Here is a 25187-nt window from a genome sequence, read left to right on the forward strand (position 1 = left end):
TACTCTACAACATGACGGTCATGACATCGGTGCCTGTTTCACCACACATGCCATCTGGATTCTTCCCCCCAAGACACCAGTTTCTTGCCGCCACTCATACCTCACCTGTCTTTCAACAACATCTTTGCCTCTGTACTTCCGCCTCGACTGACATCTCTGCCCAAACTCTTTGCCTTTACAAATGTCTGCTTGTGTCTGTGTATGTGCGGATGGATATGTGTGTGTGTGCGAGTGTATACCTGTCCTTTTTTCCCCCTAAGGTAAGTCTTTCCGCTCCCAGGATTGGAATGACTCCTTACCATCTCCCTTAAAACCCACATCCTTTCGTCTTTCCCTCTCCTTCGATCTTTCCTGATGAAGCAACCGTTTGTTGCGAAAGCTTGAATTTTGTGTGTGTGTTTGTATGTCTATTGACCTGCCAGCACTTTCGTTTGGTAAGTCACATCATCTTTGTTTATATATATATATATACCCACATCCTTTCGTCTTTCCCTCTCCTTCCCTCTTTCCTGACGAAGCAACCGTTGGTGAATTTTGTGTGTATGTTTGTGTGTCTATCGAAGTGCCAGCGCTTTCATTTGGTAAGTCACATCATCTTATATATATATATATATATATATATATATAAGATGATGTGACTTACCAAACGAAAGTGCTGGCACGTCGATAGACACACAAACATACACACAAAATTCAAGCTTTCGCAACAAACTGTTGCCTCGGCAGGAAAGAGGGAAGGAGAGGGAAAGACGAAAGGATGTGGGTTTTAAGGGAGAGGGTAAGGAGTCATTCCAATCCCGGGAGCGGAAAGACTTACCTTAGGGGGAAAAAAGGACGGGTATACACTCGCGCACACATACACGTATCCATCCACACATATACAGACACAAGCAGACATATTTCTGCTTGTGTCTGTATATGTGTGGATGGATATATGTGTGTGTGTGTGTGTGTGTGTGTGTGTGTGTGTGTGTGTGTGCGCGTGTGTGTGAGTGTATACCCGTCCTTTTTTCCCCCTAAGGTAAGTCTTTCCGCTCCCGGGATTGGAATGACTCCTTACTCTCTCCCTTAAAAGCCACATCCTTTCATCTTTCCCTCTTTCCTGATGAGGCAACAGTTTGTTGCGAAAGCTTGAATTTTGTGTGTATGTTTGTGTTTGTTTGTGTGTCTATCGACGTGCCAGCACTTTCGTTTGGTAAGTCACATCATCTTTGTTTTTAGGTATATTTTTCCCATGTGGAATGTTTCCCCCTCTCTCTCTCTCTCACACACACACACACACACACACACACACACTAACAAAGAGATAGAGGGGCTGGCCAGTACTTACCTCAGCTCAGTACAGCCGATAGATACACAAAAAACAGGACGTTCCTAGCTTTTGGAACAAATGTTCCTTCATCAGGGAGGAGAGAGGGGAAAGGAAGGGAAGAAGGGAAAGTAGATTCAGTTACTCACAACCCAGGTTATGAAGCAACAGGGAAAGGAAAACAGGGAGGGTAGCAAGGATGGAGGCATGGTTGTCAGAGGGAAGCCAAAGATATTCTACCGTAAGTACTGTGCCAGCTTCAAACCAAAGAGGATGCATACAGAAGTAAAGAGGTATATAGTATAAAGATAAACACAACTATGTAGGATGAAAAGATGCGTGAATGGCTAAAGAGGAAAGGGAAAGAGGAGAAGACTGAAGAGTAAATGGGAGTGAGGTTGTTTAACGTAGGTTTAGTCCAGGGGGATGGCGGGATGAAAGGATGTGTTGGAGTGCAAGTTCCCATCTCCGCAGTTCAGAGAGACTGGTGTTGGGTGGGAGAAGCCAAATGGCACATACAGTGTAGCAGGTTCCTAGGTCCCTAGAATTATGCTGGAGGGCATGCTCCGCTACTGGGTATTGGACATCTCCCAGACGGACAGTTCGTCTGTGTCCGTTCATACACTCAGCCATTTTAGTTGTTGTCATACCGAAGTAAAAGGCTGTGCAGTGCAGGCATGTCAGTTGATAAATGACATATGTAGTTTTTTCGGTTCTGTTTTTTGTGTATCTATCGGCGGTACTGAGCTGAGGTAAGTACTGGCCAGCCACTCTATCTCTTTGTTAGTATTTGTTTCACATTTTTATATGAGATTTTCCATATAGAGCCACGTGTGAAAGCACCCAAGTGATTTACTAACTGACCTGCCTACACTGTGAAGCTTTCTATGTGGGAATGACCAGCAACAAACTGTCCATTTGCATGAATGGACACAGGCAGACAGTGTTTGTTGGTAATGAGGATCACCCTGTGGCTAAACATGCCTTGGTGCACGGCCAGCACATCTTGGCACAGTGTTACACTGTCCGGGTTATCTGGATACTTCCCACTAACACCAACCTGTCAGAACTCTCGTTATCCGCCAGGCCTCAATCTCCGCTAATTTAATTTGCCGTCGCTCATACCTCACCTGTCTTTCAATAACATCTTTGCCTCTGTACTTCCGCCTCGACTGACATCTCTGCCCAAACTCTTTGCCTTTACAAATGTCTGCTTGTGTCTGTGTATGTGCGGATGGATGTGTGTGTGTGTGAGTGTGTGTGTGTGTGTGTGTGTGTGTGTGTGTGAGCGCGCGCGCGCGCGAGTGTATACCTGTCCTTTTTTCCCCCTAAGGTAAGTCTTTCCGCTCCCGGGATTGGAATGACTCCTTACCCTCTCCCTTAAAACCCATATCCTTTCGTCTTTCCCTCTCCTTCCCTCTTTCGTGATGAAGCAACCGTTTGTTGCGAAAGCTTGAATTTTGTGTGTATGTTTGTGTTTGTTTGTGTGTCTATCGACCTTCCAGCACTTTCGTTTGCTAAGTCACATCATCTTTGTTTTATTTTCTCCTGCTGGTGAGCAGATTTAGCCGGCTGGGGTGGCCGAGTGGTTCTAGGTGCTACAGTCTGGAACCGCTATGGTCGCAGGTTCGAATCCTGCCTCGGGCATGGATGTGTGTGATGTCCTTAGGTTAGTTAGGTTTAAGTAGTTCTAAGTTCTAGGGGACTGATGACCTCAGAAGTTAAGTCCCATAGTGCTCAGAGCCATTTGAACCATTTGAGCAGATTTTTTATTTATTCAGTTACATTATTGTAATAATATACATTAAACGTATTTGCAATTGTTCAATTGTGAGTAATGACAACCATCAACAGTAGACTGGAGTGGTGACAATGGAAATTTGTGCTGGACTAGGACTCGAACCCAGATTTCCCGCCAACATTTCCGTGGTTTCTAGGGAGAATTTGTCTCTCTTCATTCCAACAACTATCTTTTAGTTTCACAATTGATATGGTTCATCCAAGTCTTGCTACCAGTTACAATATGATCAATAACTTTGTTTCCATTTTTTCTCGTAATCTTTACGAAGTCAGTGCTGCAGCCAGTCTCTGTTTTCTGGGGCCTTCCGTTAGAATTTTGGGAACCCACCTAGCACAAAATTTGTCGAAACCAAGCATCTCTGCCACAATTTCATGCACCAAACTCTGTGAAATTTGGGGAAAATGTTGCAAAGGTTCCCTAATCATGAAATGATAATTTTCACAAAATTTGTCAGTCGTTTTCACCACCAGTTCTTCAGTCACACGGCTAGGCCTATGACTGCAGTCCTCAACATGAACACTGGTGCGGCTATTTTTAAAATCGATGCATCATTTCCTCACTTGGCTTTCACTCATCACTCTTTCTCTGCAGACACCCAAAGGTTGTGATGATTTCAATTGGTTTGCAGTTTTTTGGCAACAAAAACCTAATCACACAGTAGCAGGATTTTCTATTGCAGCACACATTTAAACACTTCACAGGAGGCAATGTAGGGGACAGACCACGCACCACCACTGCTGGACTGAGTGTAGGAACATTATGGCACCAAGATGATGGCTGCAGCCCTGCCTACAGCTGCAATACACCAAAATGTCTGTTACTTTCTGGATAGCTGTCATATTTTCAGTGCCTATGGTCTGAAGATGGTCACGTTTTAACCATAACCGGTTAATGTTGCCAATAAATATTTTATAGTAGACAAGACTGTTTTTAATTCAATTTTAAAATATTTTACTGAGACTGCTGATTTTCTCCATGAGAAATGTTGTTGACCACTACACTAGCAACTTGGTGCTACACTTCAAGGACAGACTGATAAATATGTCAAAATTTTAAGCATCATTTACTAGGAAACTATTGATTGTTGGTAACTAAACCAACATAGTGTCCCTTTATTTTCACCCTTTCATCCTGCTAAGTTTTGTCTGTGCCACAGAGTGACCCACAACAGGTTCTCCTTGTGAGTTCACTCAAGTGGAATGTTAGCAGTATGTCAGCATCTATTCCTTTTACTGTTGATAGGGCACTTCACCCATCTCACTTACAAAATAGTTAGCCATTGCATCTTTGTTTCTTGTTTCTGATACATTTCTTCTTCTTCCATCAAAGTTTGTGGCAAATCAAATCCTTTTGCAGTAGATGTATCCCAAGTTGGTGACATCCCGAACACAGCGTACTTTAGTTGTATCAATAGCAAAAATTCCATTTCAGATTCACTGCCCCCTGGAGGGCACACCATTTGTTCGACAATATGTAAATAAAACAATTGAGACAAACTGGTAGCACAAAAAAGAATTTGTCACATATCACTAACTCTGCCTCTGAATCTACAATTGTCTAACTCTAGTTTTAAAACGAAAATAACGCTTCGTGCAATGTTAACTTAAAATATGTTTTTAATTGACTCCATAAACCAGATATGAAGGAGAAACATGAGCCACAACTCTACCTAGTGTGCAGCCAGAGCATTGAGCATTGCGTGTTATATCTCATCATAGCTAAATGTCAAAAATATTGCTTATTTACTTGGGACTGAATAATGATATGGCTCTGTTTCCAGTGTCAAGGAAGGACCTAACATGCACCAAATGTAACTGGCTAATGAATACATTTTGCACTGCAAACTTTTTGAAATGTGTGAAGTACTTACTCAGTTTCTAGTTATTAAAATAACTATAAGCAATACGAAGAAAGAGCCAGTTCATTACCAAGTTGAAGTATCTGACGACAAGGTGTAAATGAATCATTTCTTTTATGAAATATTTTCCTCAAAATCAAATGAGAAAGATTTGCACAATGGAGAATGAACGAAATCTCAAAACAGTGGTTTTTAGTCTTTTACATGAAAAGAAGTTTTACAGAGAAACTAACTACAGTGGCAGCTATAGCTTTGTTTCATCTACATAAAACATTACGTTGACTAAAGCAGAACACCTTTATCGTCCAATGAAGTTATGGTGCCATGTTACTTCTACTGGTGTCAAGTTACTTGCATGCCATGCTACTGCCATGTATCTTTTAATTCACATGACACGTCACTTGTGCTATTTTGGTGGGCACTCTATTTACGACAGTTTCTGAGATGGGCCAAAGTGTGTTAGTGTGATTGTGTCTAGAATTAATTTAAATGTCTATATACTGCATAACTTTATTTAGGCTTTAATGCATCAATACAAATTTGCACTGTCATAATGTTTGACAGTAAGTCCTTTACTACCATCAAACTATTGTTTAAAAGAAAACCCGCTTACTTACAGTAAGAAATACATTGAGGCCATTCAAATTAACACAAAAGCAGTTATACTTTTACTGGAATATGGGATCTTAATTCATCAGATGGGGCAGTGCAGAAGTGAATGCACTTTACAACAATGATAACTTCTAAAACACTGGCCCAACAAATTTCTGGAGTTTGATACTGGGCAGTCTTATGTTCAATCTATCCTTCAAACGCTGCCAATGACAATATCGTGCCAGTTTCAACTGCACTAGCTGCTGCAATCCACTTACAAAGCCCAACCTAGGTACACAGTGATGTGCTCTGTATTACTGATGCACTAAAATAACTGCCTGATGGCTGAGCTAGCTACTCCAAGTAGTGTGGTACAACCACCAGATGTCTACACCTCTCAGAACTTTGAAATGTCCTAGCTTTTATTTTTGATACAACTGGCTTTATCACTATACTACACATTTTCCTATTGAATTATGAGTTTATAACATGCATACACAATTTACATCAGGTATTTGTTTCATTACAATGCAACAAAGTGTGAGGTTGTGCCTTAGCCCATGCAGCAGATGGTTTTAAGGTTTCCAACTGAAATGTATGTGGAAGAGTCTGAGTTATCATGGATGCACATTCTTAAACTAGTGTTTGGGTAATTGTGCTTGGAAAACAAAAATGTACACCAGCTTCCCTTTTTTATTTTCCTGTTTGATTAGTCAAACTTTTATTTTATGTATTCTTTTCTACTTTATCCATATCTGCTTGCACATTTTGAACATTTTTCACCAAGTCACATTGCCAATGAATTTATATGGTTCACAAATACCATAACAGTTTGATGCCTTTTTTTAAGAATTTCTTGTTGTTGCCTTTATCTTTTTAGGAGTCAAACTGCTCTACCACAGAGTTGCTTTCAGTTTTCTGTGCCCAGTTTATAAGCATGAGGGATTTCTTCAGCAGTGTAATTGTGTGGTAAATTTGTTTTATATACGCTGATTAACAGTTCTTAAAACTTTTAACCCCAATATAATGAACAAATCTGTATAACTTCAAAAATATCTCTGTAATTCGTACTTCTTTGTCAGCTCAAATCATTTGTTGCTCTATCAAATTCTGATCACAGTGATGAATCAGTCAGTCTCTCTTAATCAATTGCTCTGCAAATGAGCTTTTCTCTGCTGTGCAAATTTTTGTTGGGTCCTGCCTTTCTTCTACGCTGACGAAAGTGCAGATAGGAAAATCTGTTGCAAACTTTAAAGTAACTTCAGGGAAACTGTTTTGCTTTCCACTTCATCACTTGTTTTCTTTTTTATTATTTAACTTTTCCCCTTCCTATACCTATGAAGGCTCCTCAACTGTAATTAATTCCTCTCCTCTTGTAGTGAAGATCTTCAGCCTGCATGCTGAACGTGAATAGGTTGTCTGGCTGTTGAGGCAAGATGATCATTAGAGAGAAATCTCTGCTGCACATTAGCTGTATTATGCGTGCTTAGGCTTGAGACTTTCTAGGTTGACAGCCTTTATCCTTGCATCCCATTGCTCCTTTAGCTCAATTTCTAAAACTCGTAGGGGATGGTTATAGCACAAACTTGACTAAACAAGAGAGTCTATGAGGACAATCCTACGGATTATCTCTGCTCTAAACTGAGATCTAACTGTGGTAACAGAGCACTTTTAAATATATCAAGGATGGAGAGCACATCTGAAATCTGTCAATACATTGTGCAGTGGCACCCAAACAATGTCTTGCCAAGTATGGTTCTAATCAGAATTCACAACTTATAAGATCCAGTCGTGTATACATATATGACACATTGTTTCCATTGTCTGAAATGCGGATATCACATTCATGTATAAGAGTAAACCTAACGGTGGTCAATATAAATGTTCAGCTGATGAACACAGAAAAATATTTCTGTCATCAGACGTTTGTGTCAACTGCTCAGGCAGCCATCTTGTTTACAGAATGGATTGCCCTGTAAATAAAAAGAAAACAAAGAGGAGTCAAAAGTAATAAGTAGGTAACATTTTGCTGAATCAACAAAAGCATATAAGACACAACAGCCCGAGTCTTCTACCCCTTATTCATATCAACTTTGAAGAAACTAGGGCAAATAATCAATGCTCATCATATAAAAAAAGGTCCGATAGCAGCACAGTGATATGTACATGTAACTAACTACACATACAAGGGTGCCATAGCTAGCAACAAGATCTGCTATCATCTCCTCCCCACTCCCCTCCTTCTCACTGTGCAATTATCTACATCAGTCACACTTTATATTTCATCCCACGGTGCGTTTGAAAAATTTTGAGTCGTATCTTCATGTGAACAATGATATTATGTTACATGTTTGCTGACTGGATGCAGCCAGTTGTTTGTTTTTGGTTTCATTTTGCTACAAAAAAATGTAACAGGCACTTGTAAGCGTAATATGGCATTAAGATTATAAATTTTAAATGGCGATAGATTTGTTCCACTGCACAGAATCTTGTGGTTCATCCTAAATATACATTTTTAACTTAGGTTGTCTCACAGTACACGGACCAATAATTCATAAACAAACCACAGATTATAACGATGTAAAGATATAGTGCCTTGTCTCAGAGATTATTCATACAGATAACTATTACAAATTTTTTCATTCTTTACAACTACTTGTTTAAAAGTATTACTATTACAAATACATGACAGTTAAGAACATATAAAACTTGCAGGCTTAGTATCAACACAATATAATTCTTACCGTTTCTTTCCATACAGTGCTTTGGGAATTATCTTTCATTAAGGTAATTCAGGAAGTTGGAACTGGAAAGAGTTACAGCACATCATATATATCTGCGAAGCTCTTAAAGCAGCTCACTGCCACTCTCTCAGATTTTTCATTTAGTGTGTTCTGTCCATGTTTTCTACTGTGAATGAAAATTTCCAGTTTTTCATAAAGACTGAGTTTGTGGCCTTTGTTTATTCTGTAAAGTATTATTAGACTGCCCTCTATGTTATCAAAGGATTGTCCTTTGTCCTGAATGTGTATAGCTACGGCAGATTTATTAGGTGTGTTATATCTAAATGCATTAATTTGTTCTTTGAATCCAGTTTGGAAGCTTCATTTATTAGGTGTGTTGTATCTAAATGCATTAATGTGTTCTTTGAATCCAGTTCGAAAGCTTCATTCAGTCTGACCGTTGTACTGTAGAGGGCACTGACCGCATTTTATCTTCTATACACTTGAGTTGGAGAATTTATCTTTACTGTTTTTTGTATTATGTGGCAGTGTATTACCTAATGCATTGTTGGTGGAGAAAGCTACTATCAGATGCACTGTCTCAATACATTAGCAATTTTTTGTGAAATAGTACAAAGTAGGGAAGGCCCACTGTCCTGATGTCTGTCTGCTTGTTCTGGTTATGTTTCTGTCTATTCCTTTCCTATCTTTTTTAGACATTTTTCTATGAGTGTAGGCTGAAAACTATTTGCAGCTGCTATCTGTTTGACACCCTCAATTTCATTTTGGTGCATTTCATTGCATGTAACGTAATATCATTGTTCCATCTGAAGATGAGAGTGTAAACTCTCAAAACTTGTTGCAGGATGAAATAAAAAGAGAGAGTGACAAAGATAATTGTGTTTTGAACTTTTATTGTCATAAACAGTTGCAGTTCCTTACAGCAGTCAAACATGGATGACATAAAGTTAAGTTACTGTAGACTGTCAATTTTTCCATTCTTCAGGTTTTTACAATTTTATTTATAGATGTATTCATCGTTCATGAAGGTTAGTAAAACTGGTTATAAAGTTTACATTTTTAGTTTCAAGTTAAGTGCTGAAAGTTAGGTAATGATGCCCACCAGTAATCGTGAAACACATAGGACACAAGAAGATAATGATGCCTACAGCAATCATGAAATACGTGAGATGCCATGCCAGCACCATCTGATCGCCATGAACTTAACCAAATGGTGATACGAGATGTAGTAGTTTATGCTGCTGAGACAGAGATGATGTGTATGAAAGATTGCATTGGTAACTGCGCATCCGTGATAGACCTATTTTGCTGTACCATTAGCTGGAGTTGGATAAGTTTTTTATGTTACAGTATTACAAGGGTTGCTGAAAAGCAATGCATCCACATTTTTTATTCTGTTCTCAATATTGGTTGAGGTATTACATGTCATGCATATTACTCAGTTGACTTTTCTGCTTCACTTATACAAGTTGCAAACCTCTGCCACTAGATGGTTATAAAATGTAGCATGTAACATTACAGTGTCTAACATAACAATGTCAGTGCGTGAAAAACAGTGTGCCATAATCGAGTTTCTAAATGCACAAAACGTACCTCCAATTGAAATTAAAAGAAGAATGGAAGCTAAGCTGTGTGTGGTGGTGATTGCACCAACATCAGCAATGTGCAACACTGGGTTGCTCAGGCTCGCAATGAAGGAAACAGTGATGCTAACCTCAAAATGTGTGACTTAGTTCAGAGTTGACATATGTGTACAGCAGCCAACGAAACTCAATAGTGTCAAGTAGTTGAACTCATCAGAGAAAATTATTGGATAACATAAGACACACACAAGTGCTGTGATATCTGCAACAATCCAACACCTTGGGTTCACTGTCATCTATCATCCTCTACACAGTACCAACTTCACCCGGTCCGATGTTTCCAAAACTTAAAGAATACCTTTGAGGACTTCACCTTGAAAATGAAGCAGCACAAGCGGAGGTGAGGTTGTGGCTCCATCAACAAAATCAAACATTTTACAGTAACGATGTCAACAAACTAGTCTCTTATTGGGAGAAATATGTTTATCACTTTAGATATGATAAAAATACATATGCTGACATGAAGAATAAAGATGCAGAATGTTAATAAAGTTTGTTTGATTTAAAAAGCTTTAAGAGATTTCACCTAAAAAGTCAGAGGCATTACTTTTCAGCGCACCCTTGTATATCTGATTTTTGCTATAGAACCCCAAGAAAGTGCATGATCCACTCTCTCATCTTTCATTGCCATTAGAGGGTACAATTATTGCTTCATGTCTGATTAACAATGGATAAATGAAGTGTTGTTTAAGTAATTATGAGACAAGTATTTTTAATGACACTGGATAAAAATTCTCCTTCGCAGGAGAGCTTCTGTAAAGTTTGGAAGGTAGGAGACAAGATACTGGCAGATGTAAAGCTGTGAGGACCGGGTGTGAGTCGTGCTTCGGTAGCTCAAATGGTAGAGCACTTGCCCGCGAAAGGCAAAGGTCCCAAGTTCGAGTCTCGGTCAGGCACACAGTTTTAATCTGCCAGGAAGTTTCATATTCTTATGTATTTTAATGTCACTGAATGTTGTTGTATATATATATATATATATATATATATATATATATACAGTTACTTCCAAACTAGTGTTGCCTGAAGTGTAACTAATTTAAAGAAAATTTATGTACAAAACCAGGGCAGTTTCAATCTAGAGGATGAGAGATTTTGTTTTAGAGTTTTGCATTTTGGTATTATTGCAGTTAGTACATGGCACTTCATTGGGCAACATAAAGACTTGCACCAAAATTCACAACTTATAACATTTTCAACAACACAGGTAAACATCAATGATACATACTAGTCTTTATTGCTGGAACATTTCAATAGTACCTATTTATGGATACTTTAGCTTCTCTCCCAGCCCTGGAAAAACACCACATCACTTGCAGTCCATCATCTGGATGTTGAAGGACTGGACAGTATACACAAGCTTCTGGTTTTACACACAAAACAGTGTGTCAGTTTCAAGAGTTCTAAGTGTTTAAAATGCCTGACGCTATGCCAAGCTTTAGGGACTGAGGTTCCTGGGGTTTTTGTATCATTATAAACTGGCTTAGCAACTAGAGCACTGAAAGCATGTGCCTTATCCGTGTGGAGCTTGGTTTAAATTACTGAAGATAACTGACACTACCTCAACTAATGAAACAGCTGCTTGCACTGCTTACATAGCCACACGGATAGCACACAGATGCACATAGGCCACAAAGTTGGAATGTGCACAGGCTCAGTGCTCTTCCATAGTGGGCTGCACTGCACTGTGAAGTAAGTAACCCCCATGTTTCTTCAATCAAGTGGAAGGGGCCACACAAACTTTTGTTTGCACATGGCAAGTGGTTGCCCATTGAAAGTGTCTGATAGTAATGAGTCTTTCACACTAAGATGCAGTGCTTTAGCAGCTTGCCTTTGAGATCTGAACACAATATACCTCTTGGCACAACATATTCAAATGCTTCAGACACAGGACCTGACTGTGTAATACATTGAGGTACAAAAGTCATGGGTTACTTCCTAATTCTGTGTCAGACCTCCTTTTACCTATACAGTGCAGAAACTTGACACAGCATGTGGAGTGTTTAATAGTGTCTGATGGTTGCTGTAATGTTTTGACTACTTGAGCAATGTCTGTTCTAGACCTATTACTCTATGCAGCCACACCTAACACTGCAGCTTTAACACCCCTTTATTAGACTGGTGTAAGTATTTAGCCTTACAACTCTAGTGATTTATCTCAGGGTCCAGCTATACTGTGCCCTGTTCTTCCTCGGCACCTAACTTCTTTCTTCTGTGCAGATTTCTATAAGTGAAGTGGCTATAAAGCAAAACAGTGCTTCTCTACTTAGGTGAAGTGTAGAGTGTTTCCAACCACAAACTTTCACATAAGATTACATGGGAACCAATTAATATTACTGTCTCAAGGACTTCTTGTTAACATTCTGTGAATAGTATATAACAACAATTGCTTATACATCATATTCATCTTCCTTGGCAACAGAAATCATCTATGGTGTGAGAGTTCCTTCATTCCTCCTTGCTCCGTGGAGATTATAAATGCTCTCCAGCAGATAGACCTAGAACCTGTTGAGTAATAGTTTCCCTCAGTCTGTGGCCCGATGTTTACAAACTAATTGCAATTGTGCACACCTTTATTCCGAGATCTATATTTGACGTACATGATAATGCCCTTCCATGAACGACATGGACCCCTATCCAAAAAAAAAAAAAAAAAAAAAAAAAAAAACCAATGTCATGATCATACACTTAACAACGAATCACTACAAACATACATGTGCTCTAATTAGAATTTTCAATAATTCACTTGTTTTATATTTAATAGTTCCTCGCGTAGTGACAGAGTGAACCATAATTACATTGCTTTCTTGCAGAGTACTTTCAGCTCTTTAACCATTAATCCCATTAATTTGTATTCTTGCCTTTGGAGGATGCAATTGTTACATTTTAAACTAAAAAATCAGAGTATGCACAGACTCAAATACTCATGTAAACTATAGAGTTAGCTAATTTTTACTTTATAAATTTATAATCCAGTTTGGAGGAGATGCTCCCTTAAGCAGGTCCTTACTCCTTTTCTTAGTGAATATTACCCTTAAGCATTTCTCCCCCACTGAGGGCTAGCTTTCGGGAATTCAGTACTCTTTTTCCTTTTATTTCAGGTTGATGTGATGTACCTCTCCTTTCTTGTCAAGTGGTCGGGGCCTTCGGTCCACTCGAAATTTGCATAAGCTCCCTTCTTTGGGGATTACTTATCCACAACTCCCATTCTGAAACACCTTACCCTCCTTTTCTACTACTTTATTGAGTACTTCAGTACCTTCCCCCCCCCCCCCCCACCCCCCCACCCCCCACCCTTCCCCCATTGGAGGTTAGAGTCCTTCCTCAGGCATGTGTGTGTGTGTGTGTGTGTGTGTGTGTGTGTGTGTGTGTGTTCTCCTTAGCATAAGTTAGATTAAGTAGTGTGTAAGCTTAGGGACCGATGACCTCAGCAGTTTGGTTCCATAAGACCTTGCCATGAATTTTCCAGTACCTCTCCCCTTTCATTTTACCTCATCTTAAGGCTGCACCCTCCATGAAACTCCAGCTATTTTCTGCTTTTCTGCTCAGAGTTCTCCTATTTTTTTTGCCCAAAACTCTCTTTCTCCTCCTTAGCATTGGCTTGTCACTTTTATATCAAGCTTATTAGTACGACACCCTGTCGTATTCCTCCCTCCTCCCCTTGAAACTATGACACGCCTGGCAAAGGAATACCTCTAAACCATATTTGTTTGTGCCAGGTTTGTGTGTGTGTGTGTGTGTGTGTGTGTGTGTGTGTGTGTGTGTGGTTTTTTTTTTCCCCCCTCTGTGGGCGGGTGGGCGGGCACATGTGGTACTCTCACCTCCCTCGAGTCACAAGAATAGCCTATCGTTGTTGTCATCATATGTGAAATCAATCAATCCCTCGCCAGTCCTGCGGTTGTAGGTTGTAAATTTTACTGTATAGACTAAAAATATGGGATCCTGCAATTGGAACTTAGCATACGGACAGAGGGAAGATAAGATTTGGTACTCCTAATGGAGATGTAAGAAAAGGAGAGAGAGACAGATGTGTTAGGATCAAAGAAGAAAAGAAATGGATTCCCTTACCACCCGAAACCCAGAGGGCTCCCATCTGCTAAGATACTTCACCGTCAAACCAGAGGGAGAAATTGTTCAACATTCCCTACACAACAAACTTGCCATGGCTTCACCTTCGCAGAAACCCTGAAAATTGATCCTAACAAACTCATGAAATGCAATGGAGTAGGCAAGTATATTCACATAAGTCGTCGTCAACGGCCAGTATAATTTCTGTAGTTGGTCTACTCGTCGATCAATACTTGATCGAGGTGATATCACTACCCAGGATTAATATCCCTTAAAAAAGAATCAGTACAAACCCTTCCCTTGTTTTTACCACATGATGATAAATAACCCGCCTCTTTGGTTAACAATCTTACACTACAGGAATACTTAAACGGCTGATTAAATAACAGTTGACAATATTTGTTTACACACTTTCACCATTAAGATCAGTTTTTGTTGTTACTGTGTTTCTTTCACAAGTTATACTGCTTTAACATATCAATATTATATAATTCCTTTTCTCAACTGGTTTCTGGATCAACCAAGAAAATTGCTTTGGGATATGGTACATTTAAAACTTTATATGGACCATTTTATAGAGGGAAAAACTTGTGTGTGTCTGTGTGTGTTTCTTCAGTTTGAGTTATGGTGTACTTCCTTAATTAGTACCAAGTCATCTCTATCAAAGGAAGGTGTAGCTTTTTCATTATACTTATGTAACCCTTTACCTGCTGCTAGCTGTAAATTTTCTTTTACAACATAAGCTGTCTCCATGTTCATTATTATCGTCATCTGGCCATTGAAATAATTTCAACAGTAACTCACCTGTGAATTTAACTTGCATTATTTCAATGGGAGATAAACCAGTAGGTAAATATAGAAGTTCATTTAGTATTACTTGGAATTCTGGTATTTTATGTGCCCGAGTTTTATGTCGGTTTGAACAGTATGACCTACATAACTTACCATTTCTTTCATCATACGTTCGCAAGGGTTACTTTGCAAGTACTTTCGAGATCAGTGATGTCCTCCTCTGTTCTTAAGGGTAGGTTTCTTACTTCAGTACAACATATTGATGAAAAATTAATGTTGAAGTAATTCCAGGACCTTCCGTTCTTACCAAATCATTCATGATTAACGGTAAGTATGATAATGCATCAGAAACATTTTGTGAACCCTTTATATACTTAATTTCAGTTTTATAGTCTTGCAAAAGTAGTATGCAACATATTGTTGTACTATGTAGTAGTCGACTTTCCACAAGAAATGCTAGTGCTTGGTGATTAGTATACACTATTATTTTAAATCCTCAAATTAGTTTGAAATTTTTTATACTCCACACTATAGCAAGTAATTCTTTCTCTGTTGCTGTGTAGTTCAACTCTTATTTGGTTACAGCTCAGCTCACAAAAGCTAGTGTATTATGTTCTCCCATTCTAATATCCCACTTTCCCTGAAACAACTCGCACACTATTCCATACTCTGAGACATCAGTACTTAAAAAGTTTGTCCATCTGTAGTTGTTTTAAAATGGGTGCCTCTACTAGAGCTACTTTAATCTCAATAAAGGCCTTAGACTCTTCATCTCCCCAAATTCATTTTTTTTTCACTAAGTTTAATAACTTAGGATTATTCACAGGTTGTCATTGAAACTACGCCCTATAGAATCCCGCTAGTCCCAGAAATGCTTTCAATTGTTTCATACTTTTAGGTTCTGGACATTCTTTTATGGCTCTTATCCTGTCTTGATTTGCTTTTATTCCATTTAAGCCTACTAAGTGGGCAAGAAACTTACGTTCTTCTCCCCCAGAAATCAACTTTGACAGTTTTGTAGTGATATCTTTAATGTAAAACCTTGCTAATGTTCTATTATTCCACCTTCTAACATTTTATTAACCTCCTATTGTACGGATGGTTGTATACTTAATGGTACTGGATAGGGTTTACAGCAAAAGGGTGATTCGCCTTTGATCTTAAAACTAAATGTATAGTTACGTAATACTCCAGATTTATCTGAGAAAATTTTACTATACAACAACAATATATGGTACAGATTATTCTTCTGCAACTCAGATAAGAGATCAGACTCATTAGCTTTCATCCTAATTAGTTCTTGTAATGTACTTTGTGTAACCAAATTGTTCTCTAAATCCATCACAGTGCTTCTTGTTATGAGGTGGATGTTGTGTGTCTTGGTATTAACAGTAATCTTCTCACTAAATGTCACTACAAATACTTGGTTATGATAAGTACATGTTAATATCTGTGCTGAAAAATCCAATATTAATTTAAATCTTATCAGCCAATCAGTGCCTAGCAACAACTGCAAATTTACATTAGGCACCACTAAGCAATTCATTCACAGTAGCCCAACCTTTAAATACCTTTGCTAGATGTATTTCGTTTATTGGGTTATCTAAATACTTAGATCTTGTTAGATGCCATTCGATATACTTTTTGAAAATGGTTCGGGTCTAATAATTCTAGCATCACTTTCTCTTGTATTGTTTTAGACCAATATTTACACTTTAATTTCTCCTGAAAATCATCCCATAAGGTAAACTCTTCTGAATGGGTGTTACACCACTCAGCAGCATCCCCCAGTAAATAATTCAACATGAAATTATCTTTCTAGAGTCTTCCCATTTTTGTGGTAATGACCTGGAAAACACTCACAGGAAGTACATTGAATATACATCCCCATGGTTTGAACTTTAGAAAATGCTTATAGAAGTTCATTCCACTTCCCAACAGCAATGCCTCTAAAAATGCTGTTGCATAGAAAGATATACTTTTTAACTTGACTTTCTGTTAATTCCCTTCTAGTTTTTGCCAATTCATCCCATAGTCTTTGAAATTCATTGGTGTTGTTAGCAAGTCCCTCCCCAGAAAGCTGCCCATTTCCAAAGTGTGTGAAGTTTCTTGAAATTTTTTATCTAACAACGCTTTTATTTTTTCCTCCAAACTTGAATGTATCTCATGCGAATATACAGAATCTGCATCGTCCCTTCTCTTCTCTGAAATTTCTATGCTCATTTGTGCATCTGACATGTGATCTTTTACCAACTTACATTCTGTTTCTGCAAAGTTATGTAAACTATCTACATCCATTTGCAAATCTTTAATATGTTCATGTACATCTTCTTGAACTAAGTCACATTGTTTCAAGACTTTAGTTTGTATTTCTTGTCTTAACAAGTTGAGTCTTTGATGTAGCTTATGTCCTAAACGTGTACCTAATGCTTCATGAGTGTCTCTCATCAAAGTTTCTAATTCTTATCTCAGTTTGTTTTGGTTTTCCATTACTTGCTCATGAGTGTCTTTAATCTGATTTCCTAAGTCGTGACGTAGCTCCGCAAACTTACCATCCAGTTTTTGTAATAACATTTCCATAGTGACTTTTGTCGCCATTTTCCTTGTTATTATCAGCATAAACAAACTCAAATACTACCAAATCACCGCACTACAACAAAAAAACAATTTTGAAGTGAAATGCTGGTGCACCTCACCATGGTCTGGTCATCGACAACTGCATGGTGACAATGCAGTGGTTTAGAGAACATGCTGACGTTGCAATTGTGTAGTCTGCACTCTGGTGATGGATCAATCGTTGACAGCTGCGTGCCGACAGGACATCACTAGCTGTGTGTTCGCTCTTGGTGTGTTTTCTATGGCTACGTGTTTTGTCATTTTAGATAGATGCTCTTAGCACAGGCGCATTGACGTTGTTGTTAATTATCCCTGTTGCCTTTGGCAACATGTCTATTTGCTGATTTATTACAGAATTTCTTCCTTTCAGTCTGTTTTTTATCTGCCATTTTCGACTTATAACCAAATGGTCGCCACATGGAGTGTTTATTAGTGTCCGATGATTGCTGTATTAAGCTAGTGTGGCGATGTTTTGACTACTTGAGCAACATCTGTTCTAGACTTATCACTCCATGCAGCTACACCTAATGCTGCTGCCTTAACACTCCTTTATTAGATTGGTGTAAATATTCAGTCTTGCAACTCTAGTGATTTATCTCAGGGTCCAGCGATACTGTGTCCTGTTCCTCCTCTGCATCAAACTTCTTTCTTCCGTGCAGATTTCTATAAGTGAAGTGGCTATAACACAAAACAGTGCTACTATACTTAGATGAAGTATATATTGGTTCCAAATAACTCTGTATATTATCCCAAACTTTCACAAAAGGTTACATGGGAACCATCAACCATTACTGTCTCAAAGACTTCTCGTTAACATTCTGTGAATAGTATACAACAAAATCACTTATATACATCATACTCGTTTTCCCTGGTTCCGGAGATCTTCCATGGTACCAGAGTTCCTTCATTCCTCCTTGCTTCTGCAGAGATTACAAACACTCTCCTGTGTATAGACTCCGTACCTGTTGAGTAATAGTATCCCCACAGTATGTGACCCAATGTCTACAAACTAATTGTGATTATACACATCTTTACACTGAGCTCTATATTTGACATACGTGATACATGCCCTTCCATGAATGGCATGTATCACTACATATATACACAACAAGTTGTTGAAAGTCCCCTACAGAAATACTGAGCCATGCTATCTCTATAGCCATCCATAATTATGAAAGTACTGCCGATGCAGGACTTTTGCCTGAACTGACCCCTCGATTAGGTCCCATGTGATTCATGTTGGGCGATCTGGGTGGCGAAAAGATTTTCTCAATCTGTCCAGAACATTCTTCGAACCAATCATGAACAACTGTGGCCCAGTGATATGGTGCATTGTCATGCATAAAAATTCCATTGTTGTCTGGGATTGTGAAATCCAATAATGGCTGCAAATGGTCTCCAAGTAGCCGAACATAACCATTTCAATTCCATGCTAATACAGTACACGCTGTTATAGAGCCACCACAAGCTTGCACAGTGTCTGTGTTGGCAAGTTGGGTCCATGGCTTCGTGGGGTCTGCACAACCCTCGAACCCTACCGTCAGCTCTTATCAAGTGAAATTAGAACTCATCTGACCAGGCCACAGTTTCCAATCTCCAGGGTCCAAACGATGTGGTCACAAGCCCAGGAGAGGTGCTGCAGGGGACATCATTCTGTTAGCAAAGGCACTGGTGTCAGTTGTTTGCTGTCATAGTGCATTAATGCCAAATTTCACTGCACTGCCCTGATGAATATGTTCGTCACATGTCCCATATCGATTTCTGCAGTTATTTCTTCCAGTATTGTTTGTCTGTTAGCACTGACAACTATGCAAACACCACTGCTCTCGGTCATTAAGTGAAGGCTGTTGCCACTGTGCTGTCCATGGTGAGAGGTAATGCCTGAAATGTGATATTCTCAGCGCACTCTTGACACTGTGAATCTCAGAATATTGAATTCCTGAGTGATTTATGAAATGGAATGTCCCATGCACCTAGCTTCACTACGCATTCATAGTCTGTTAATTCCCATCATGTGGCAATAATGATGTTGGAAATCTTTTCACATGAATCAACTGAGTACAAATGTCAGTTTCACCAATCCTCTGCCCTTTTATACCTTCTGTACAGGATGCTACTGCCCTCTATAAATGGGAATATCACTATCCCATGGCTTCTTTCACCTCAGTGTAAAGGTTCCACATAGGGTTTCTAGTCGGGCAAGACATTCGTGTCTTAAGATCACTATCTACTATGAGAAACTTAGGTTGCCTACAAATGGCTACACATCCAACTCCAGTCACTCTCTGGGCTCTGGGTGGTGAGCAGTAGTGATGCTGTGGCTGTGAGCCCACCCATAGAAATGACATATACAAGTCACCCACAGATGATATAGCCATTTGGAACCTATGTGATAGTGGCTTTTGGGACACACAGTTTGACCAAATCTAGATTCTTAGTTTGGAGGTGTGACTTCCTGGAAACACAAGAGGCTTAGAATTACTATGGATCTATAGGAGTAAAATCTGCATTGGGATTACAAACTGAGACTTTCCTTCATATTATACAAGCAACACCTATATTCCTATTTTCACAACCTCGGCTTCTTGTTCATTTGCCATAATTGTCTTCTTACGATTTCCCTTCTGTGCACAGTCTGTATTCAGGATGGAAAGTAAATGTGATCTTAAGGGAACCAAAACTGACAATTAAATTACTCACCTGCTCCAACTCCATGAGTGCACTTCAACTCAAACAGTGCTTCTACACAAAGGTAGAGATACTGGACTGGTTTCTTTATTATCTCCTCAATCTCTAAATGACCAAGTAAAGGAGCTCCAAATTGAATTTTCAGTCTGCAGCAAAGTGTGCACTGATTTCATACTTTCTGGCAGATTACAACTGTGTGCTGGACCAGAGCTCGAATCTGGAACCTCTGCCTTTCACAGGGACGCGCTGTCCCAACTGGGATACTCAGTTATGACTAATGACCCGCTCTCACAGCTCTGCTTCTGCCGGTACCTCCAACCTTCCACACTTCACAGGATTTCTCTGCATGCCTAGGTTGTGGCAACTTCTGTGACATATGGAAGATAGGAGGCAAGGTACTGGCAGACATAAAACCCTGAGAGCAGGTCGTAATTTGTGCCTGGACAGGTCAGTGGGTAGAGCTTTCCCACAAAATCCAAAGGTTGCAGGTTCAAGTATGAGTCTGGGAAACAGTTTTAATCTGCCAGAAAGTTTCAAATAGGGAGGTATTAATCAGCCAGATACTAGGGCATGAAGGGATTCCAGTTAATGAATTGGTAGAGCAGCTGCCAAGAAAGACTGCAAAGTACCTAGTGTGGCTCAATGTTTCTTCCCCCTCCATATGCAAACCCTCTCACTGAAGCACAAGTCCATGCATAATTGGAACAAAGAGTTGGGAAACTGCACAGTGGGTTGGTGCTTTTAGGTAATTCTTAACTTAGAATCCTTCAGTCTGTTTTAATTATTATTACAGTTTTGAGTACTTCATATGCATGTCACAAAATCTTTCAGTTTAGTACACAACTGTTTTCATGCAGATGCTAACCCTTTCAGACCCTCTGACTACAATTGTGTACATTAACTTTTAGTGTGTCTTAGCTGCAAGAGAAGTATTTTTTCCCAATGGTATCCTGAGGTACATTTCCTATGTTCAACCTTTTCATAACGTGCAAGTGCTACCGACTGTTGGGCGCAGTGTGCGATTTGCAGGGGGGGGATGGGGGGGATTTCCCCCTCTCTGCATCAGACCATCCCCTCCTCTGGTTTTAGTTTATTCATCCCAACCTGGGATTTTTATTTCCCATGCACTGGAGTAAAACTTTACATATAATTTAAATTTGTGGAGCTGAACACTGAAAGTTTTTAATACAGTCTTACTATTAATATGTTTGCTTATTAATTTTGAAAATGTGTTATCTAGTAGTTATTGTTGTTGTCTTCAGTCCAGAGACTGATTTGATGCAGCTTTCCATGCATGTAGTAGTTAAGCATTTCAAAACGTTTAGAACTAAATCATCATTATCATGTTGTCATTGTTGCTTTCGTCTAAGGTGCGTCATCCGTTTACTTGCGAGCTTGCGAGGGAAGTAGTGTGGCAGTCATACCGCAGAGTTGGGTGAGCTGGGGGCTGAAATTTCCACCCCGGGCTCTGACACAGGGTGGTGACCGGCCCAGTACCTGTGCGAACATTTACTGTTAGGCCACCTTTTGGCAACGGTATGGCGCGGACTAACGCTCCTGGGACGAAAGCACAAAGTAGTGCGAAGTGAGCAACGGTACTGGTCAGACGGGATCGGACAATCTGACCTCACTAGCCGTGAACCACGTGGGTGGAGCTTAACACAGGCTCCCCAGCATCGCGTATTCCAAATTAATTGGTGCCGTTCGTTCGTTGCCTCGCGTCCGCCAAACACACGGCGATCTTCACGCGTTCCCACTTCAGTAGCTTCATTAGCGAGTTGAGTGCTTCCGGGCCTGTAAGAACTACGGAATTTCAGGATGTCATTCAAACAAAGCAAAATTTCTGATTTTCTTAAGAGCAGTGCATTACCTGATATGTGTACGAACTCTGACAGTCAGGATACTAACAATGGTGCTAAAAGAGTTAAAATAGACCGTGAATGTAAAAAAGAAAACGGTAATGATGGTGCTAATACAGGGGACTGGAAACTGTGATACGTCTCAAGGTAGGAATAGCAGTAACAGTACTCTTGAGATTATACTAGAAAATTGTGTTGCCTTATCACGGTTTCAAAAGTGGCAAAAACTAAGCCGTGGCTGTCTGTAAATGACAAAAACTAATAATATGCACAGTGTGTTCACAAGTTCGTGAACTTAAGATGGAAAGCAGTGAACGTGTGCGTATCGATAACGCGTTTTTAGCTGGTGTTTCTGCTAATAATGCCAAAAAACTAAATGATAAAATCGGGGATCATGCAAAGTGCAAATCACACACGTAGTGCATAGAAATCATGAGTGTAAAACAAAAGTTGTGGGGAAAGCGGCATCAAGAAAAAGTAATCACAACTGCTTCGTTGTTCAGATCTGCATATGTAATAGCTGAACAGAAATTATCATTCAAATCGTATCCTGCAGTAATCGAACTACAAAAGCTTAATGGTTTATCAGTCGGTAATATGCTTCATTCTGACCATGCATGCCGAAATATCATTATGTTTGGTGGAGAAGAAATGAAAAAGAATCTTGCTCACTTCCTTGTAGAATCGGGTACAAACTTTAGTATCATGATGGACGAAAGTACAACGGTTTCCAATAAAACTTGTTTAATAATATATATACGTTTGTCCTTTGAGGGAGCTGCTTGCGATTATTTTTTTGACATTGTTGAATTAGAAAGTTGGACAGGAGAATGCATTTTCAGCACACTGTTAGCAGCTCTTGAAAAGTATGGCATTACAAATGATGAACTAAAAAACCACCTTGTAGGTATCGCAACAGATGGTGGCTCAACAATGCTTGCACCTTACAAAGGCGTAGCCCCTCTACTGCGTAGTCATTTACATAAGGATTTAACTGTCGTTTATTGTATGAACCACAAAATGAAATTAGCTGTCCACGATGTTATGAATGATGTAGCAGATGTATACTATATACAGGTTTTTTTAGATTCCTTATATTCTGTGTTTTCCCAAAAATCAGAGACTACTACAAAGTGTTTCACAAGAATTATTCTAGCAGCTATTTTAAAACTAGGCCGTATTTTTCGTGTACGTTGGGTTGCTTCCTCATTTAATGCTGTTTGAGCTTTTCTTGAAGTCACAATTCTCTTGTCCATCTTTTTGAAAAACTGAGACATGATGGTTCCTGATCAACTCAGGAGAGATCTAAATTTGAAAGTTTACAAAAACATCTCACAAAGTGGCTTTTCTGATAGTGCATACGCGTGATAGTGAGTTTTGGCATTAACATCTATTTATAAATAACTGTTTTACCATGGGTAATGCCACGGTCTAAGCTAGTAACATATATAATTATACTAACCCCCTAAGACATCCCCCCCACTGGTAAAAGCACAAATCGCACACTGGTTGGGCGTCACTATGAAAATATCAGCAGGTCAATTGTAGCAGTGTGCAGCAGCTCGTGACCACCACAATTCACAGATTTAGTTGGTCCGCTATATTCCACAGTGTAACTGAATATTGTTATTGTTATTTTGTTTAGCAATTATTGAATGATCATTTTACTATTAATTACATCTGATAAATTTTTGTAATTAGTTATGTTAGTCCACAAAATGAAAGCAAGTGTACATAGTATGTTTTCCAAATGGGTACATATCTGTGTATGAACCTAGCATCTAAAATAAAAAAAAAATAAAAAATACCTAAGAGCATTACCACATAAAAGAATTTCCTATTCCCAGAAAAAATCCAGGTCTGAAAGGGTATAGTAATTGCCCATAGTTATACAGAAGTTAGAGGATTAATTCCCTCACTTTCCAGAATTTTTACTTTCAACAAAATATCAAATACCTTAGTCTGATTTGGGCCAATGGCCTTTCCACAGTGGTAACATTAGTTCCCACCAGATCACTGAAGTTGAGTGCTTTTGGGCTTGGCTAGCACTCTGATGGGTCGCTGTCCGGATCTGCCAAGTGCTGTTTGCTAAAAGGCTGCACTCAGCTCTTGGGAGGCCAATAGAGGAGCTACTTGATGAAGAAGTAGTGGCATCAGTCATGAAAATGAACTATGGCTGGGCGAGCAGTGTGCTGACCACATGACCCTCTGTATCTGCATCCAATGATGCCAAAGGGCTGAGGATGACATGGCAGCCGGTCGATATCATTGGGTCTTCGTGGCCTGTTCAGGCAGTGTTTTTTTTCTTAGTCTGATCTGGAGTGAACTGCAGAAGCTCTGCATTTGTCATTTGCTTGCTGCTGCTGCTATTTAGCCCTCTATGACTTTGATAAAGTGTTGAGGTGTCTTGTTCAGATGGAATTTCTGGTCTTGGCATACACTGTGATTATCTCTCAACAAATACTTGGATGCTTCTCTGTTGAAAGTTTGGTCAAGCTCTTTTTTTTTTTTTAATACACTGGCATCTTTACAGAGACTTCTGCATGACATTGCATGACTATCTCAAACCTCTCATCTGGAAGATTAGGTAAGCCATCACAAGATAGCTTCTCAATCCACCCAGAGCTTGTAATAGGGTCTTTTGACATTTGTATCCTCTTGCCACTAAGATGCCTCTGGAAGCAATATATCCCAAGATGTGATACAGATACTTCAGAGAACACTTTGAAGCCTTCTTCCAATATGACATAGTTTTATCATCTATCGTAAAATCTCTCATTTCTTGTTCACCTACTATTGACAACACTTCTTTAAAGCCAGGGACATGTTTTGTGAACTGAACTGCTTGGAAGTCACGCACTTTGCATCCGTTTCCGTAGTGGTTGGCAGTGAATCATGTACCTGAATGTCAGCAATATTTCTGTTCATAATTAATATTCACAAGAGGCTTCGAAATTCTACTGGTAAGGAAAAGTCATAAGCTCCGCCAACTGCTCTTATATGGGGAAAGAGATTTTCAAGGCAGCTCTGGTTGAACCTTGAGGTCAATACATATTTCAAATTACAATTATGATTTAGATATAAAAGTAACCTAGCACTGACCTTGCTGAGAAAAGTAATACCTTTTGGAAAGAAAGTAAAGTTTTAACTTTTGTTGTCCAGTCATTCTCAGTTGAGTGTAATACTGGCATTGTGTTGATAATTTTCACATTTCTACA

At 39.3% G+C, this 25187-nt stretch overlaps 1 protein-coding gene across 2 annotated transcripts in view; it reads right to left on the reverse strand.

Annotated features, from left to right (window-relative positions):
* Positions 1-3126: 3126 nt before the first annotated feature.
* LOC126474878 (transmembrane protein 237-like) overlaps positions 3127-25187 on the reverse strand; it is a 73096-nt gene continuing 51035 nt past the window's right edge. For both annotated transcript variants that reach the window (XR_007586592.1, XM_050102362.1), the window contains one exon: positions 3127-7535. The gene's annotated coding sequence lies outside the window, so the exon portion shown is untranslated. The remainder of the gene's footprint in view (positions 7536-25187) is intronic.

The sequence above is a fragment of the Schistocerca serialis genome, chromosome 4 (assembly GCF_023864345.2).
Source record: "Schistocerca serialis cubense isolate TAMUIC-IGC-003099 chromosome 4, iqSchSeri2.2, whole genome shotgun sequence".
NCBI classification, from domain to species: domain Eukaryota; kingdom Metazoa; phylum Arthropoda; class Insecta; order Orthoptera; family Acrididae; genus Schistocerca; species Schistocerca serialis.